The sequence below is a fragment of the Cygnus atratus genome, chromosome 4 (assembly GCF_013377495.2).
Source record: "Cygnus atratus isolate AKBS03 ecotype Queensland, Australia chromosome 4, CAtr_DNAZoo_HiC_assembly, whole genome shotgun sequence".
NCBI classification, from domain to species: Eukaryota; Metazoa; Chordata; class Aves; order Anseriformes; family Anatidae; genus Cygnus; species Cygnus atratus.
Window position 1 is genome coordinate 14349893 of NC_066365.1, and position 19854 is coordinate 14369746.

Genomic DNA, 19854 nt, shown 5'->3' on the forward strand with positions numbered 1-19854 from the left:
AATTCAATGGACAAGCTCTGTACAAATGCACTCATTTTTCTTAGATCAGTCATGTGCTGTGCCTATATGTTTTCCAAAGTTACATACCTTTTCCAAGCACTGTGAACAATTTGGTTACGCAAATCTGTGCCCAAGTACTTCACATGAGGACCATAATGTAGTATGTAAGGATTTCCTAACCCAAAAGAAAGTGTAAGGTCATGTCTTCATTATCCCCAACCCTGCACTTTGCACTGAGCAGCAGAGAAGCATCCATCCCTACAGTTCTGTGCTTCATGGAAGGCCTGCTGCATGTCAATAAGGAAGTAATACTGTCCGTTGACAAAATGTTGTTAGAGTAAGTAACTCCTTACTTACCACTAGGGACAGCCTCCGTGCTATGGAAAGTGCATTAAATTCATTTCATCTTTGTTTATTCTTTGTGTTGTCTTCATTTAATAGGTTCTACAGTGAAAGCATCACTTTGAGACAGAACCTCTTAACGAGTTACATTATGTAAAGCTCAGCTAAACACCATTCTACTTACTTAACCTTTCTGCTCTACTAACAGTACCTTAAAAGGCTGTATCAATTTGCAGGCTGTTCTCTTCCAAAAAAAAAAAAGTTCCCTTTCCTTTATGAAAGCTAAAGAAATGCTCCCTTAGACACATCTAAAGAAAATCTCCTAGTTTGACTAAGTATTATGACAAAGACTTCACAGCTTCTTATTTGCTTCATTTTTTCCACTTTGTGTAGTTGTCCTGGTTTCAGGTGGGACAGAGTTAATTCTTTTTCATAGTGGCTGGTATGTGCTGCATTTTGAATTTAGGAGGAAAATCATACTGATGACACACTGAAGTTTTAGTTGTTGCAGGGCAGTGTCAAGGACTTTTGGGTTGGCCAGGGTGGGACAACTGCTGCTTGGCTGGGCATAGGGTGGTGGGTGGTGAGCAATCACATTGTGCATCACTTGTTTTTATGTATTTATTATCATCATTATTTTCCCTTCCTTTTCTGTCCTATTATATGTCCTATATTATATATATAATTATAATATGAAATTATGATATATATATATAATAATAATAATAATATATATATCATATGTCTTTTTCTCAAACCATGAGTTTTACCTTTTTTTCCCCAATTCTCTCCCCCAGCCCACTGTGGGTCAGGGGGATTGAGCAAACAGCTGTGTGGTACTTAGCTGCCTGCCAGCTTAAACCACAACAGTAGTTTAGATCAAATCAGTGTAAAGATATTTCCTTCATTACTGGAAATGTTCCTAGTTTCCTTTCACACAGAAGTGTATAGCAACAAAAAATTCTACTTTGTAAGACTAAAAGCTTGTAAGACCCATTTGTAAATGTCAGATATGTGCAGATGGTGTTGACAAACATAAGTATGCAAGGATAAGGAGAAAAGGCAGAAATAAAGGAGGTAGAAAGGACAGACTAACAATACCAAAATAGCCTTCAAAGATCAAGAGGTTGAGGCTGAGACAGATGAATAACAGTGAAAGTACAAGCTGCTGATGCAAAATGATGGCTACAGAGATGATAGTGACCTTCTCCTAAATTCATCAGCTTACACGGTGTCTTAGGGTAGATTCAACTTGCAATGTGTTGCTTTCATTCTTGTGCCAGTATTAGACACAGGGCAGAAGTGGCTACTGAGTTTTCGGATGTGGTATGGGGAGGATGGTCACGGAGCAAAGCAAGCAATCTGCTTCTCCTGTCACAAGCTATCCTCCAACCCACCACAGAACATGCTCTTACACTGCTCAGCCAGTTTGAGAAGTAGTACTCAAGGACTAAATTTCCACTTCATATAATTGAGGAAGGCTGTAGGGCTTTACTGCTATCATTGTTTAGCAGTTATTTTTTCTGAAGCTGTAATTATCACTGCCAATGCAATTCACTGGGTAACACAGGAAGTCAGGAAAGTACATGCTTCAAAAACTCTCAGGTGCTACCTGATAATGACATTTATTTATGATGATCCCACTCTGTTCCTCCTTTGTTCCAGGCATATCATGTTCCAGTCGGGATAAAAAACATCTGTTCACCCTGATTTAGACTGCTAACCCATCTTTCATCGGTGTATTTGAAAGAGCAGTGAATGAGTGTGGGAGAAGAGAGAGTCAAAAGTTAAACGAGGGTAGTTACAGAACAAAGGTAAGCACTTGCTAACCTCGCTAATTCAGCCCTCTGGAGAACTGATGAAGTAACAAGGGACCAGACGGTTACAGGCAGGTAAGATTATGTTAGTAACTGCATTTTGGATCAGGTAAAGTTAAAACAGAAATGCTTGTGGTACTTAGGCCTTGGTAAATCTAGGGGTCATTTGGTACCCAGTTGTTTATATCGCTTCCAGTAATGTTCTCATCTGGAACTCTGATCCAAGCCCTTGAATAGAAGATGCTCCTAAGACAATCAAGCACCCTCTGCAAATTTCACCCCATTCCCTAAAACCTTTTAACTTAAGAGCCCAGTCAGTTACACTTTCCATTAAAAGTCTGTGTATAAGGAGCTAATGCATGTTTTAATACATTCTCCATACAGTCATAAAATCCAACGGACCAGCAAGTTGTTTCTATCTGTGGCTTGTAACCATCCGCAGTATTCACTCATGTATTTACAACCACCTAGAGTTAAGTGGCATATGTAGTAACACATCATACTCATTTATTAACCTCATATAACCCCCGGAGAATATTTCTTTGATGTGAAGTTGGATCATAATTTTATTAGTCAGAGGATATAAATTAATTTCCATTTTCTCTCTAGCCAAACAGAAGGTATCCTTGTATAGTTTCAGTAGGAATTTACTGCTTTGCTGCTTTTGAACCAAAAGGACAAAAGAAATCCCTGAGCAGTTCATGAACATATGCACTGAACAAAGCTGCTATAAACATTTTTATAAAGAGGAAAGGAAAATCTGCAACCCTTGGAAAGGGCTCAGTAAGGTAAAGGCAAGCTTGTTACCAAACTTGCTGAAAGAATGAAAAAGTAATGAATTATCCAGGCAATATCTGTGATTAAATTTGCAAAATACAGAGCTTTCTTGGCATAATTATTTTGTTTGCCCTACTTATTTCCACTCAATACTACAGCGTTAGATTCGTTTAATCAATTAAACAGGTACATTCATCATGCAAAACAAATTAAGTAGAACAACTTTGGACGGGATTTGCTTGTTGATTTCTGCTGACTTGAGGCTGCTGTGTGCTTAGGCAAGTGTGCCATCAAGTGGTACAGCAAGAAAACTTGGCAAAGAACTGATCCTCTAGCTTAAGACTATTAAATACAGGAAACTTAGTGTTTCCTTAAGTGTCACTTTTTAAGTGTAAATAACAAGGGACAAATACTCACATGCCACTGTAACACTACAAAGGAAGACCTCTGTGGCTGTTGATACCAGGCACGTAGCTACAGGGGCAAATTTTTTAATTCTGCAGGCTTTAAGGATTTTATAACTGGCTTATATAAAACCTTAACTTTTTCAAAGCCTGCCCAAGTCCTAAATTATTATAAAGCATGGTTTATATCCCACATTATAAAAACGAAAACAGGTTTTGAATGACCTTTGGAAGGAACTGTTAATCAGCATGACTTCTTCAGACAGAGGATGTTGATTTCATTGCAGGTCAATTCAGCCAGGAAGGGCAACTGCCACTGTCATCTGGGACCTGCAGGTAGTGCAGGTGCTGTGAGTCTGCCTGGTTAGTAACGTACCTGTTCACCTACATGGGCATAACATGAGATTCTTCATTCTCCATACATTGCTTCCAGCCATGCTGGAGCTGATAAATTAGAAATGTCCAGTTAGGATGAGGGATGCAAAGGGGTTATTTTCAGGCATTTATTAAGGACCTACACTCCTTCCATCACCAAACTACTTTATCACCTCAAACTTTAATATATCAATGAGGAAATGTTTTACTGTTGTTTACGTTCTAGAAGTTCTCTGCCCCTGAATATCTTTACAGATATGATCCTAGGCAGTTTGCCTCTGAGCATATAGTAAGTCAGCACCAGTGCACAAAATCACTGTTTCCCCAGCCCTAGGTGAGTGGAGGACGGTAAGACCAATAGCAGCATAAAGCAGACCTGCTACTTCTTAGACTAGCCTGGCACACATAAGTTTTTAGCTGATATACACACACACACACACACACACACACACACACATACATATACTCAGTGCTAATGAGTTACCACTGCATTTTCTGTTCTGGTAAGCTGAGTAGCAGATATTATCCTGTGCAGAACTACTACTGGCAATTGCACTTGTTCAAGATTTTTACAGCATTTGTATGATGCAGCTGAGATAAATGCAGCACAATTTTCATTGATTTCTTTTTGGTCTATCTTAATTAAAACTTTCCAGTATTTGCTGAATGAAACAGAAAAAACTCTGAGGAAGAGCAAGCATCCAGCATTTTAGTACAACCTTGCACCAAGAATAACAAGTCTTCTTTGTTAACACTAAGAGTCCTTGAAACATCTGGGACAAGGCTACCTTTCAAACATAGAGTTTTTCTTATGGTTACCTTCAACTCTATTCCCAAACAAGTTTTTCTTTGCATTATGCCTGATGCCTAACACATCTCAACACTGCCTGCTGCCTTAATGGGAAAAGGTAATGTAACTGTGTTATGTAGTGCAACTCCAAGAGAGAAATAGTGTGTGCTTATTGGGTAACCACAGCCATGTTAAAGCAGACAACTGAAATGACAGAATAGAGGAATGCCAAGGAAAGAGAGCAGTATGAGTAAGAACAATACGACCAGTAACTGTTTGGAGAGTATCAGTCATTTGTGGTTAGCAACATGTAGTTGTTTGAATGAGGACCACAACAATGTATTCCCCAAAAGCTGACAAAACAAAGCTCCTTTCCAAAGCAGCTTGTTCTCACTGTCAAAAGAACTAGGAAACATCACGGTTTCTTTATCTCACTAATTGTGAAGACTTACATTTCATACAGTTATCCCTGGCCAGCTGAGCTGTGATATCTGGCTGTGTCTTCTCACCCACAGCTAACCTCCCCTGAAAAAAGGTCACAGGACCATAAAGGGGGCTCATTTACTTGGGGGGAGCGTTCATAATGCTGAAATGTTCTGAAATGTCCAGGAGTTGTATTGTCCTTACCAGCGTTTAAATGAAGCTGGAGAAAAGCAGAGGAAGGGAGGAAATGGCAATACGATATGTGAAAGAGATGAATGCAGCTGCTAATAGTTAAATGGACAAGGAAAAGAATTAGGCTTTGCAAATGTTGTAAATGACTATATTTGCATGCTGTGTAATGGCGGGGGGGAGGGAGGCAGGAAGGGAGTTTCACTGTTAGCATCATAACCAGTAGAACACATTGCATCCTGGCAAACATTTTTTAACTACCAAGAAAGTGAGTGATGGGGAAAATGTCATCATAAGCCAATGGCAAAGAATGAAAGGTAATCTAGTAGGTGCGTACCCAATTACCTGGGGAAGAAAGGAGAGGAGGGAGGAACAGACTGTTCACTAAAAATAAATTCCCATCTGAAAGTGTTCCTTATTAAAATTGCAGTTACTCTCTCACACTTGAAATGCGGTTTGAAAAGGAAACTTGCTAGTGGATGAAGGCACAGCTAAGATGAAAGGGAATTGGAAAGCAGAATGTGAGAAGGAGAGGCTGTGCTTTAAGGTGGTCAGAGAAAGTGAACACCAGAACTTGCTGGCCTCTTCCAAGGTGCTGCCTCTCATCACTGCTGGCAGTTCTGCCTTGCCAAGCTTGAGTAACTGCAGTGCTGCTTCCTAAAGAGCTGTTTACCCTCTGGTCTTCAGCTCTGCTACTCTAACACCCTGCCTTTTCCCTTTCTTCTTTAAAAAATAAAATAAAAATAAAAAAGTTTTCACCTTTCCCTCAGTGTGAAATACATAATGCCCAGTGAGATGCACTGTCCTACACACCCTAGCTGGCCTAGAAAGCTCTAGCTTTCTGTAGAAGTCAGTCTAAAGTTTGCTGCTGGTACATCTGCATGAAAGAAGGGTCATTAAAGCTGAACATGGTCTTACAGGCAGCATCAGAGACTGGCTGATGGTCCAGCTATATTCACTGCAAGCCCTATGCTGAGCCTGCAAAAATGGAGAAGACTCCAGTTCTTAGAAGGCTGCTTCCCAATAATGTAGTATTGAAGGGAGAAGCTTTCAAGCATCCCTGTTTGTACACATAAGTAAGCTTCTCTGAAGGAGTGTGGCCCCACAGTTCAGTGAGATTAACAGTCCCTATGCAACAGGTCAAGCCACCGTGCAAGCAAGGGTTCAGAGAATCAGGGCTAATGGGGTTAGAAATCTGAATGGCAGAGAAGTGATATCTCTGAGCAGTAGGATGGAAATTGCCCGCCTTTCTACACTCTATTAAAAAGGATGGAGTTCAATGCAATTAAAATTTCATCTAAGTTACTTTCTTTTCCTTTTATCTGCTCTTCAGTCTTCTTATTGTAACTCACAAGGCTTCTCCAATTTCCAAATTGATTTTGTAATAATTGAACAATTAACTGCATACTAAGTAATTATTTGTCAAGTATGCTCCTTATGCTAATATCTACAGATCTAGTTTATACATATTCAATGAATTTAATAAGACATTACTTGGATGTTACAGAATTGTTCTTCATTGCAGCAGATATTTTTAAGGCACAGGCTGGGATTATATTTCACAGAACTCATTTTTTTCATCTGAATTGCATTGTACAATAAAATTACTGCATTGGATTGGAGGCTGAAAAGCTCCTTAAGACTTCTAAAGAGTGAAAATTATTTTGAAATTTGTGTGGAACTTCCAGGCTGATACAACAGCTCCTTGGTATCACGTAAAGAAATTGTAAGGAACACCACAGAAATACAAACTTTTACACTTCTAAAACCATGACAACGCATCTCAGAGCTTGAGATGGTGACTCCTGGTTTTTCTCTAATAGTCCAGATCACAGTGCATTGCAGAAAAGACAAAGAAAAGGCACTGAAAAATAAACCAGCTGCTCTTTCTGTTAATTCCCTCCTTCACTCCCAGTCAGCTTTCAAGCTTCAAAAAACTTACATCCTTTTTTTTTTCCTGACTTCACATTAATGCACATCCTAAACCCATCCTAAAATGGCATCAAGTTAAAATAGAAGCAGCATCTTCTCATCAGACAGCCTCACCAGCTTAGCAATACCAAATCAGCTAACAGTTCTAGAGTCTACCCTGCTGCTCATCAGCTGTATTATTAAACCATTCTTCCTGCTCTTCCTCTCATAGACCAAGTCCACTTTGAATGCAGTGTTTCTGTACCTGTTCCATCATCTGCATTCCTAGAGCACTTCTGGGAGCCAGTCGCGTTTTGGGCTCCTCTTGTTTTGCTCTGTGCTTAGACTGATGTGAAGCACCATGTCATTTGATGGACTGAGTTAATGGCACTAACTAATGTTCAGAAAGAGCAAGGCATGGAGCAATTTTACTTTTAACGAGCTTAGCCTGGATAGTTCTATTGTTTTGAATGCTCAAGGGTTTCCAGGCTTCATCCTTTTGTCTTCCTTCTGCGATTTCCATACTGATCTAGAGTACACTGATATTTTATACAGAGAACCAAGGAACCTTAAATGACCCTTTTTGCCACTTTTTGTCTCCATTGAGAGTTCCTTCTCTGTTTGCCATTAGTGACATCCATTACAGTCGGTTTTGCAATTCTTTTTTGCTGCTATTTCATCATCAGACACTTGGAGGAAAGTGAAGACACTTGACTGAACTGTTCAGTTCTATGGCAGCTTTTGTGATTGCCTCTCTTTATTTCATGGCTGTTTGAGAGGCAAAGGTTTTAGAAGTACTTGGTCTGCAGTTATTTGTGAATGATGCCAAAACACCCATCATCCTGTCTAGAGAGCTTGGCAGGACATTTTCTGTTCGGAAAACAAAGTTGCGGGGATGTTTAGGAACAAAGATTCTTCCTGATGGCTGGATGTGTAGCTGGCCTCCAAACTGTGTCCCTTGCACCCTCTTGCCAAAGATGTAATTCTTCCTCCTATGGCCTCGTTGAAGCATTGCTCAATGGTCTGGCTTACTAGTGAGAAGAGAAAGGATAATGCCTTCCCTACAGTTAAGGGGTTTGCTGGTCAGTCCTTAGCGGCTTTCAGTGAGGACCTGAAATTAAACTGTTTAGCCCAACTCTGTCGTTTCCACACATGAAATTTGGAGTCGGCCTTTAGAGTTACTCTGGACCTGTTCTGGTATTTAGGAGATGCAAAGATGACCTCTGACAGCGTATGGCAGCATGCAGGACAAGTGTGTGTGGCAGGGACTTCGTGCCAGGGAGAAAAGTGCCGAGGGAACGGGCTGGGGGTGCTCCGTGGGGAGCGGGGCCGTGAGCTCAGCTCTTGGTGGGCTGAGAGCTCACTGAGGCTCCAGCAGAGGTGGCCTGGGACCTGATGAGCCATGCCCTGCTGGGCAGGGGGGCTCTGTTTATACAATCACAGAAAGGGTTGGGTTGGGAGGGACCTTAAAGCTCCTCCAGTTCCACCGCCTTGCCACGGGCAGGGACACCTCCCCCCAGACCAGGTTGCCCAAAGCCCCATCCAGCCTGGCCGTGAGCACCTCCAGGGATGGGGCATCCACAGCTTCTCTGGGCAGCCTGTGCCAGGGCCTCAGCACCCTCATGGTAAAGACATTTTTCCTTATACCTAACCTAAATCTACCCTCTTTCAGTTTAAAGCCATTGTTCCTTGTCCTATCGCTACACTCCCTGGTACAGAATCTCTCCCAGCTTTCCTGTAAGCCCTGTTTAGGCACTTGATTTTCACCGCTGAAGCTAATGTCACCAGCCTCTGGAACTAGAAGGTGTTTTTTTTGTTTATTTGTTTTTGTTTGTTTGCTTGTTTGTTTTCCTGGGGAATATAAACGACCCTCGTGGACTATCTTTTTGTCTGAAAACTTTGGATTTACAGAAAAAAAATGCATATGGAAATGTTCAGGGCCCTCCCCATTGCATCCTGCTTCCTCCAGGTGAGGCCAGTACCAGTGCCTTGTGCCCTCTAAATCCCATGTGTTATCCATACAAATGTGATGCAGATGCCCTTAACCCGGTGTTACATAGTGTGTCAGAGAAAAAGCCAGTTAAAAAGTTGTGATGCTGAGGAGAGAACACTAGCCCTTGTCACTGTTTTTGTGATAAGCGGTTTCTTTGTTTTTCCTTCCTTCCTCCAGAGATCCCCAGCACCGGGCACTGCAGGAAGGAAAGAGGAGCTGTGCCAGCCTGCAGCCATCCCTAGGTGGTGCACGCCGCCTGCCAGCCTGAGCCCTGCTCTCCCAGCCGGGGGAGTGCACAGCTCCTAGCTCCCAGGGCTGGCTTGGGGGAAGACACCAGGGCCAGCCTGCAGCAGCCCATGTAGGCAAAGCTGAAGTGCTTTTGAGTTAGTGAAACTGCGGTGTTGTGTACCCTCGAACTGGTCATGCTTCACAGTACAGAGCCATTTTGGAATGGGTTAGAAAAAGTTTCTGCAGAAGTTTTCCTGTGGTGAAACAGTAAGAAACATTCTGGTTAGCTCGAAAGGTGTGTCAAGCAAAGGAAGGGTGAGCTCTGGAATTGCATGAGCAGTTTATTGCCCTACAGAAATGCCTTGTGGTCTAACAATTAACCATCTGGTACAACATCAGCTCAGCATCATACAGCTAACTTTCCAGGAGAGGTTATTTTTTAGAAATGCACATGAAATGACTGATAACGTCTGCTATTTTTAATTCTTTAAGGTAATGGCCTTGAATCAGTTGCATTTCTGGCAAAATTCTCAGACAGGTCTCTGGCTAGCTGGGTGACAGTGCATATCTTGCTAGGCAAACAGTCAGAAACATAGGAGCACATATTTTCTACTGGGATTTTCAAGCAGCTGCAAGATTGTGTGCATGAAAAAGAACAACTCTTAAGAAGGGAATACTAACTGTAGCAAAAGAGGTATATGATACGTGTATGTGATGCTGAACAGGCCTAGCAAGCAACCTGCTCAGTTACCCCTATCATGAGGAGTCAGAATGTGGTACAGAACAGGGATAGGTTGTTTATTGATGCTGTCAGTTTCGGTTTGTCACTAATTAACCCAAAAAGGAAATGAATGCAATCTGGAGCAAATTTACCCTTCGTACTTTCTCTGAAAAAACACTCCTCCAGGAACACTGAGGAAAGCAGAAGCTGTGACTGTGAAAACCAATTAATTCTTAAAACCACTGGAATGAAAATCTGCTTTGGAAAACAAAAATCCACATTCGTATTCTCAGTCTCTTGTGCCACAGGCAGAGTGCAGCTTGAAATCGTCTACTGGAACTTCAGGCTGTTTCTTCATGCATGTGTTTTTCTGGGACTGAAAAGTGGCTACAACTTAGGAAGAAAAAAAATATGTAGTTACATGAAGTCTTGTACAAGCCCAAGACTGTTTTTGCAGGCAATATACTTATACTCAAGCATTTGTATTTTTAGACCCTAATGTGCATCTGCTTATGAGCCACTACCAAAGGTGTGATAGCAAGAGTCCTCAGTAAGACAAAACCAAATGGATGAATGATGAGTTGGGAAAAACAAAGCCTAGCAAGAGCACACTTGGCTGTACCTACCTAGGAGATAAAGGTAACCTGATCTGCTCACCCTCTTGAGGGTTTGAGGAGCAGCTTGTGTTATCAGTGAGGTGCCAAACTAATTTGATTAAACTGTTAGTGACACTGCAAAATGAAGAGTCTATTTTGTATGAATGCATCTCTGATGTGTTCATTGGAAATACGGCCAAACCACAGGCTAGCCAGGAGCTAAGTCTTGAGTCAGGTCTCTATTTTTTATGAGTGGATAGAGCTAGGCAAACAGTGTCAGAAACATAGCACATTTTCCATTAGGATTTTCAAGCAGCTGCAAAACTTCACATATGGAAAAATAGCAGCTCTTACGAAGGGAATGACAACTGGAGCAAAAGAGGTATATCACAGAATCACAGAATCGTCTAGGTTGGAAGAGACCTCCAAGACATCTAGTCCAACCTCTGTCCTAACACTAACCAGTCCTCCACTAAACCATATCACTAAGCTCCACATCTAAACGTCTTTTAAAGACCTCCAGGGATGGCGACTCAACCACTTCCCTGGGCAGCCCATTCCAATGCCTAACAACCCTTTCAGTAAAGAAGTTCTTCCTAATATCCAACCTAAACCTCCCCTGGCGCAACTTGAGCCCATTCCCCCTCGTCCTGTCACCGGGCATGTGGGAGAATAGACCAACCCCCACCTCTCTACAGCCTCCTTTAAGGTAGCTGTAGAGAGCGATGAGGTTTCCCCTGAGCCTCCTCTTCTCCAGGCTAAACAACCCCAGCCCCCTCAGCCGCTCCTCGTAAGACTTGTACTCCAGACTCCACACCAGCCTTGTCGCCCTTCTCTGGACTCTCTCGAGCACCTCCACGTCCTTCTTGTAGCGAGGAGCCCAAAACTGAACACAGTACTCGAGGTGCAGCCTCACCAGAGCCGAGTACAGGGGGACAATCACCTCCCTAGAGCTGCTGGCCACGCTGCTTCTTATACAAGCCAGGATGCTGTTGGCCTTCTTGGCCACCTGAGCACACTGCTGGCTCATATTCAGCTGCCTATCAACCAGTATTCCCAGGTCCTTCTCGGCCAGGCAGCTTTCCAACCACTCATCTCCCAGCCTGTAGCGCTGCTTGGGGTTGTTGCGCCCCAGGTGCAGGACCCGGCACTTGGCCTTGTTGAACTTCATATAGTTGACCTCAGCCCATCGGTCCAGCCTATCCAGATCCTCCTGCAGAGCCTTCCTTCCCTCAGGCAGATTGACACACGCTCCTAACTTGGTGTCATCTGCAAACTTACTGAGGGTGCACTCGATCCCCTCGTCCAGATCATCGATAAAGATATTAAAGAGGACCGGCCCCAGCACTGAGCCCTGGGGGACTCCACTAGTAACCGGCCTCCAACTGGATTTGACTCCATTCACCACAACTCTTTGGGCCTGGCCATCCAGCCAGTTTTTAACCCAACAAAGCGTACGCCAGTCCAAGCCGCGAGCAGCCAGTTTCTTGAGGAGAATGTTGTGGGAAACAGTGTCAAAAGCCGTACTGAAGTCAAGGTAGATCACATCCACAGCCTTCCCCTCATCCATCAGGTGCGTCACTTGGTCATAGAAGGAGATCAGGTTCGTCAAGCAGGACCTACCTTTCATAAACCCATGCTGACTGGGCCTGATCGCCTGGTTGCCCTTCAAGTGCCGCGTGACGACATTCAAGATAATCCGCTCCATGAGCTTCCCTGGCACTGAGGTCAAACTAACAGGCCTATAGTTCCCCGGGTCTACCCTCCGACCCTTCTTGTAGATGGGCGCCACATTTGCTAGCCGCCAGTCGACTGGGACCTCTCCTGATAGCCAGGACTGCCAATAAATGATGGAAAGCGGCTTGGCCAGCTCCTCCGCCAGTTCTCTCAGTACCCTCGGGTGGATCCCATCCGGCCCCATCGACTTGCGTACATCCAAGTGCTGTAGCAGGTCGTCAACCATTTCCTGGTGGATAGTGAGGGCCACATCCTGCTCCCCATCCCCTTCCACCAGCTCAGGGTACCAGGTATCCAGAGAACAACTGGTCTTGCCGCTAAAGACTGAGGGAAAGAAGGCATTGAGTACCTCAGCCTTTTCCTCATCTTTTGTAACTAAGTTTCCCCCCACATCCAGTAAAGGATGGAGATTCTCCTTAGTCCTCCTTTTTGTGTTGATGTATTTGTAAAAACTTTTTTTGTTATCTTTAACGGCAGTAGCCAGATTGAGCTCCAGATGAGCTTTGGCCTTTCTAATTTTCTCCCTGCACAGCCTCGCAACATCCTTATAGTCCTCTTGAGTAGCCTGCCCTCTTTTCCAAAGATTATAAACCCTCCTTTTTCTCCTAAGCTCGAGCCACGACTCTCTGTTCAGCCAGGCCGGTCTAGTTCCGTGCCGGCTCGTCTTTGGGCACGTGGGGACAGACCGCTCCTGAGCCATTAAGATTTCCTTCTTGAAGAGTGCCCAGCCTTCCTGGACTCCTCTGCCCTTCAGAACCTCCTCCCAAGGGACTCTGCCAACCAGTGTCCTGAACCACTCAAAGTCAGCCCTCTGGAAGTCCAAGACAGCGGTTTTACTGGTCCCCTTCCTGACTTCGCCAAGAATAGAGAACTGAGCCATTTCGTGGTCACTCTGCCCAAGACAGCTCTCAACCACCACATCTCCCACCAGTCCGTCACTGTTTGTGAACAGAAGGTCTAGCGGGGCACCTCCCCTGGTAGGCTCACTAACCAGCTGCGTCAGGAAGCTATCTTCCACGCCCTCCAGAAACCTCTTAGACTGCTTTCTCTGGGCTGTGTTGTGCTTCCAGGATATGTCTGGGAAGTTGAAGTCCCCCACAAGAACAAGCGCTGACGATTTCGCGGCTTCTGCCAGCTGCCTGTAGAACTCCTCATCCGTCTCCTCATCCTGGTTCGGCGGTCTATAACAGACCCCCACCAGGATGCTTGCCTTGTTGGCCTTCCCTCTGATCCTAACCCAAAGAGACTCAACCTTATCATTCCCAGCCTCAAGTTCCTCAACATCAAAACACTATCTAATATTGAGAGCCACACCACCACCCCTTCTGTGCTGCCTGTCCCTTCTGAAGAGCCTATAGCCAGGCATTGCAGCACTCCAGTCATGAGAGTGGTCCCACCACGTTTCCGTGATGGCAACCAAGTCATAGCCTTCCTGCTGCACGATGGCTTCCAGCTCCTCTTGTTTGTTACCCATGCTGCGTGCATTAGTGTAGATGCACTTCAGTCGGGCCATTGCCTTCTCCCCTGGCCTTGCCATTGTTCCCCCTGGCACAGCTCCAACAAGACTTATTTCAGCCCCGTCCCCCTTCTTTCCTAGTTTAAAGCCCTCTCAACGAGCCCTGCCAGCTCCTGGGCTAGGATCCGTTTTCCCCTTGGAGATAGGGACCCGTCTGCGGTCACCAGGCCGGGTGCTGAGTAAAGCGCCCCATGGTCAAAAAACCCAAAATTTCTGTATTGGCACCAGCCTCTGAGTCACGTGTTAATCAGGTGGGCTTTCCGTGTCCTCTCGGTACCCCTCCCTGCCACTGCAGGGATGGACGAAAACACCACCTGTACTCCCGCTCCATCCACTAACCGTCCCAGTCCCCTAAAGTCCCTTTCGATAGCCTTCAGGCTTCTCTCTTCAATATCATCACTGCCAGCCTGGACTATCAAAAGAGGGTAGTAGTCAGAGGGGCGAACCAGGTTGGGAAGCTTCCTGGCAACATCCCTGACCCTGGCCCCAGGGAGGCAGCAGACTTCCCTACGGGTAGGGTCAGGTCAACAAATAGGGCCCTCTGTTCCCCTGAGAAGGGAGTCACCTACAACGATCACCCTTCTGTCTTTCTTGGTGGAGGCTGTCTTGAGGCGTGGAGTCAGCTTCCTCGCCCTAGGCATCCTCCTGGGTAGACTTTCTACCTCGTCCTCACCCACTGGCCTCTCAAGCTCCAGGGCCTCAAATCTGTTATGTAAGGGCACCTGGGAAGGAGGGGCCAGTGGGAGGGTGCGTTGCCTGCGAGGTTGAGCAGGGACCTGTCTCCATTCCTCCTCAACTCCTAGGTCCCCTCCCTCTGCCCGACAGCAACAGGGCAGGGGGTCCACCCCCATTTGGGGTGTCTCGCCCCGGTACCTCTCCCTCAAGCCCTGCAGGGAGTCGCTCCACCAGTCTATCTCCCGCTCACACTCCCTGATAGCCCTCAACCTCTGCACCTCCTCTTTGAATTCTGTCACCAGGCGGACCAGGTCATCCACCTGCTCGCACCTCACACACACGGAGCCTCTGCCTCCCTCAGATGGCAGCAACAGGCTCAGACACTCCCTGCACCCAGAGACCTGAACTGCCACATTGTTGAGCAGGCGGTCAGTCTGGGTGGACACAGACTTTCTAGAGAGAGCAGCCTGCCTGGTGTAGACCATTGCAGCCTAGTTAGCAGTCGACAGCCGTTAAAGGTGTTGTTACTATGGGCGGGGGGAAACTCTGCCCTCTCCGCCCTCCCTGCGCGAACTGCCATGCTCTGCCCTTCTGACGCGCCACACCCTGTTTGCCCATCCTGGTCGCCGCGCTCCTGGTCGCTCGCGCTCCCTAGGGGCTCCTTTTGAACGGCCGGGGAGGGGGCGCTGCTGGCTCCGCCTACGCCTCGTCAGCCTCCCTCACGAGGGCTGCCGGCTCCTGGCGGCTCCCTTGAGCGGCCTCGATGTCGGAAAAAAAGCCCTGCCTGTCCCGATCCCCCGCTCCGTTGCAGAACGCGTCTGCCCCGGAGCCGATCGCCTCGGCAAGTATATATATGATATATATATAGTATATAATATTATAGTATATAATATATAAGTATATAATATTATATATAGTATATATAATCCATATGTGACACTGAACAGGCCCAGCAAACCACCTGCTCTGTTACCCCCATCATGAGGAGTCAGAACATGGTACAGAGTAACAGGGATAGATGGTTTATTGATGGTGGTGTCAGTTTCACTTTATTTCTGATTAATCTGAAAAGGAAATGAATGCAACCTGGAGCAAATTTACCCTCTGCACTTTCTCTGAATAACACTTCTCCAAGAACATTGAGGAAAGCAGAAGCTGTCAAAGCTGTGAGCTGAATGGCATTTCAGTTGGTTCTGAACCATTGGGTTTGCTTCCATTTGATGGGTATTTGGTTGTCAAAAGGAAAGCTTACCCAAGAAAGTCAAATTAAGGGTATGGTTAAGCAAAATCTGTTGGTTTTGTTGTTGTTTGCTTGCTTTTGTTTTTCTCCTAAGGGACATTCAAGTCTTTGAGCATTTGTCTTTGCCCTAAAGTAGAATTTGAAATGTTGAAAACTTTTGAATCCAAAACAGGTGTATTGCAGTTATGAATTGCCAAATACTCTTTGGTCTCTCTAAAATAACCTGACGTGTTCTTGGAGATAATTGATGAGTATACTCTTGAACTAAAGGAGCATGAAGTTGTAATCAACCTGAGTGCAGCCTTCTGGGAACTTAAGGCCCAGCGCCACCAGCTGCGGTATTCAAGTGAGCTGTATCTCCTGGGCTGCAGCATGAATTCTCTGGCCTGTTTGGATGTATTACTGAATTGATTTTGACAAAACCAGATTTAAAATGAAATAACTGCGGTATACAAGTTAAAACAAAGATCCTTTGTGTGCCTGCAATTGGCAAAATCACGTAACTTCATTGAAATTTCCCTCACTGTGGAGCTGAAATAGTTACTTTAAAAATGCAATTTGGATGTTTGTGGAAGTTGCTTTCCATTGAGGAATTCTCCTGATGGAAAATTCCTAGCTGGTCCTTTAGTTCAGATTTCTGTGCACTTTTCATCTCTTCCTTTTCTGTTTTCCTTTGTTCTCTTTGTTCTGCTGTGGCACTAATGGGTTATAATGCTGCAGACAGTGAGCTTGCATTCTTGTAGTTCTTGTTATCAATTACAAGATGTTTGTTTGTTTCAGAAAGCAGACAGACAAGTCTTTGCTGATATATAATTCCTTTACCCCATTATGTATTTATCCCTACATCTGTAACAGTAAGACAAAGGTAGAAGTTCTCTTGGCATCTAGGGCTGACCACATTCTTTCAGTGAATCTTTTGCCCAGTATTCTTTAGTTTAAATACAAAATCACAAGTTTTGCAGGATTTTTTTTTTTTAGTGAAAACCTAGTGGTGTTTTAAAACCTTAGTTTTAAAGCGTTTAATTGACTATTTTTTAGAGAAGCGATGTTAAATTATTTTTTTGTAGACAAATAGACTTCATTTTCTTTCACTTAACATCTGTTCTCAAGCCACTGATTAGTAAAGCTGACAAATCTCTGTGACTAGTTTCTGTTGTTAACTAGGGTCACTTCTTGGTGAGTAAGGGAGAAAGATAAACAGTGATGAGGCTGACAATTCTGGGTAGCTAACTGAGCCACCTGGATCCCAAATTTAGAAGGAAATTAGGTTCCTTATGTCTCCTTAACAATCTGAATCCTACTGATTGATATTTCAAAAATATTAAATTCCCAGAGCTTCTTTCCTGGAAGAAGACTTGGCAATGGTAATAACTCCAATAAATAGTGATTTTTAACTGTACTTTACTACTTATAGTTAAAATGAGTGGAAGGAAACAAGGAGAAGGGCAGAAGAAACTGTAAAAATACCACTCAAATTCCAAAGCAAAATACCCCATCTCCAAAGGTAAAGCTGGAGAGGGGCTACACCTTTCAAATAGCTGTGCATCAGAAACAAAGTATTTTGGATTCCCGTGCCAAAACTCTTTTCCTGAGATGTGAAAATGTTCTTTTGAGTAAAGAGGAGAACCTGACAAAACATTTATGGGTCGGAAAGAGGACATGGCACTGACGCTTATTTTATTTCAAGGAACAAAGCAATGAGTTGTAATTTATTTCTAATTTCAGTCTAGAATCCAGGCAAAACCTGCTCACGTATGAAAACCTGCTGCTTGATTGAGTTGTTTCATTAGTTCTATGAAATGAGACAAGGAAACACTTGGGAAACCACTGAGATTTAGAGGCAAAGAGTGAATTCAAAGAGATGATTTGAAGGTTATGTGGTATAATGCACAGTTTCTTCAACTAATTAGAGCTGCTGGGACTACAGGGGAATGTGCAGTTTCTAGGTCATATTAAGTTTAGAAACCTCTTATTCAGACAAACTTTATTTTTTCATTTGGCTCAAGTGTTTTTGAAATGCAGTTTTTTTCCCCTTAGGTTATCCGTCTTCATTTATTCTTGCCATAAACATGGCAACCAGATAAGGTAGAAGAAGAAACCGAACCACACCAGTTTCTAAAAACACAGTTCAGTTTCCTTTCCTGCGTTGAAGATCACCCCTCCAAGTGACTTGAAAATGTAAAATTTTGTATATACAGAAGTGGTGCTTAAAATGTACTTGTAAGTGGTCTTTTTTTTCTCTATTTAGGAACTTTATCAAAGGGTATCAAAACCATTATTTATTTTTTTATTTATTTATTGTGAATCAAATCTTTGGGCTTTGAACCAACTTCCCATCTATTCATTTGGAAGCCTAGCTTTGTGGGCCACTGATTTCAGTCTCATCCTTGAAATTCCTGACTCTGTATCGAAATCAAAGCCTTTTGTTTAAAATTGAGGCTTTCTACTTCTTCAGACAGTCACCTGATCTATAGCTAGAGTACACAGTGCTCCTACTAAAATCAGATGTCATGAAAAATAAGCCAAGTAACTGGGAAGTGCCAGAGAGATCTGGCTGGGATTTAGCTCTGTTTTCCCCCCAAACAAACAAAAACAAAGGAAGAAGAGACAGCCCCTACTATTCTCCAGATTACTTTATGTATCACTGTGCACAGAAGCTAGGTATTCCTTCCAGACCTCTTCCTTTTTCTAATGAAAAGTCTCATTTCCAAGATGACTGGAGTGTGAATTACCTTCTCCGTTCAATTACAAAGTCTGATCACTGCCTATTCTTTTTCACCACTGATAACAGCTGTTGAAGTAAACCGCTCATCTCTAGTTATGGAAAAACAGGCAGTAAGTCACCTTGAGATTAAAATATATATTGCTAAACCCTTTCTTGGGGATTTAGTGCAGTAATTGCTTGAGATGATGATGACCAAAGGGAATGTTGTATTTTTGTGGAATACTTCCAGGGATAACAGGTGAAATCCTCCACTGGTTTAAATCAGTAATGTTCTGCCAAGCTGCTGCTCTGGCTGCTGTAAATTATCATCTCTTCATTTGGGGTCATTGGCCCAGCACTTCCAGCTCTTGTAACTTGGGGTGTTTCCCTGAAATGTAAACCATAATCCAGGCATTTTCAATGTGAATAACAACACAGGTGCAGTAGATCTAATGTCTCAGTAGAGCTGAAATCCCTGGCAGTGTGCTGGGATATGTTTGTAGGTCAGGGGAGCAATTTGGCATGGCCTTTGCTACCCATGTAGCATGTTGAGAGGTAGCTAAGCAAAGCTCTCCCATGTGTTCGGGTTGTCTTCCAGCATGTCATCACTAAAATGCTAAAGATAAGCTTATTAGACTTTCATTTTTTCTAGAAAAAGATACGGGAGATTGGGGTGCTAAGGGCAGTAGGGAATTCGTTGACAAAGCTGTTGTAGTGCTTGTGCTTTTGCTGTGGTTCTATTGTCAGAGCTCAGGTGCCAAATGACTGGTGAGAGCAAAGGCAGACTCCAGTGCTGATCTCCTGAAGTTTTAAGGAAAAATGCAAAGACCTTGCCTGTACAGCGAGAAAACTCTGGATTCATCATACTAATGGGAAACAGAAGCCAAGAACAGGTTAGGGATAAAGTGCTACAGTTAGATAATATTTGGAAATTCAATAGGGCACTCTTCAAAGGTCAGGTTGTCTCATGTATTAGATGTCTGTGGAAACACTTCAGAGGTGGGAAAGCTCAAAGTGAAAGTCAAATGCTTAACCCCTCGCTTTAAAAGGTTCTACATGCACCTTACAAAAGCAGACTGAAAATGCCCACTGGTACTTCTCAGATTTTTGTTGTTTTTAATCTGCATTTGTGCATAGTTGTGCTTTTTTTTTATATGAGATACTATTCTGTTTCAGCAACAGACAGTTCTTACTGTATTTGGGTGTTGCAGAGCACTGTTAGCTCCCAGGCCTTATAGATAGGAAACAGGAGTGATTTGGCATGTTCTGGCAGTGTCAGCCCAGGCTTAGCTTTAAGCAACCCAGGTTGAATGCTGAGATCACGCACTACAGATTCTTTTCCAGCACTCACATCTTACCTTTTTGTCCACATAATGAAAAATAGCACAGTGCTAACAAATCTACTGTTCTTTCTTC